We start from the raw sequence: 578 nt of genomic DNA, 5'->3' as shown, positions 1-578 counted from the left end.
CTACTTCTCACAGGGCCTCATGTCCCAGTCCCGAGTGGGAGCTGACAGAGCCCAGACAGCTGGCATCTGTCTGGGGAATAATACTGCCTTTGGTGAAGTTAGGGGAGAAGGACATATTCTCCAACCCAGATTTCTCCCAGGACCCTGGCCATGCAGGAGCTGGGTCAGAAGCATTTTAGAAATAGAACCATAAAATGGTTGGGGTCAGAAGGGATTTTAAAGATCACCTGGTTCCAACTCTCCAGCCATGGGAAGGAATACCTTCCTCTAGACCAGGCTGCTCAGAGCTCCATCCAACCTGGCCTGCTTCACGGGATGGGGCATCTGAGACCTCTGTGGGCAGCCTGTTCCAGCATGCCATCACCCTCATCTCTTCCTAGTATATAATCTGTACCCAGCCTCTTCCAGTTCAAAGCCATTCCCACTTGCGCTGACGCTACACGTCCTTGTCAGAAGTCGCTCCCCAGCTCTCTTGTAGCCTTTAGAAGGGCTCTAAGGGGCTATAAGAAGGTCCCCACAGGGCCCCAGCGGCGGGGCCGGGCCCGCACCGCCCCCTGGCGGGACCCGCGGGCAGCGCC

The sequence above is a fragment of the Geospiza fortis genome, unplaced genomic scaffold (assembly GCF_000277835.1).
Source record: "Geospiza fortis unplaced genomic scaffold, GeoFor_1.0 scaffold194, whole genome shotgun sequence".
In the NCBI taxonomy this organism is placed as follows: domain Eukaryota; kingdom Metazoa; phylum Chordata; class Aves; order Passeriformes; family Thraupidae; genus Geospiza; species Geospiza fortis.
Note: the sequence above shows the minus strand (reverse complement) of the source record.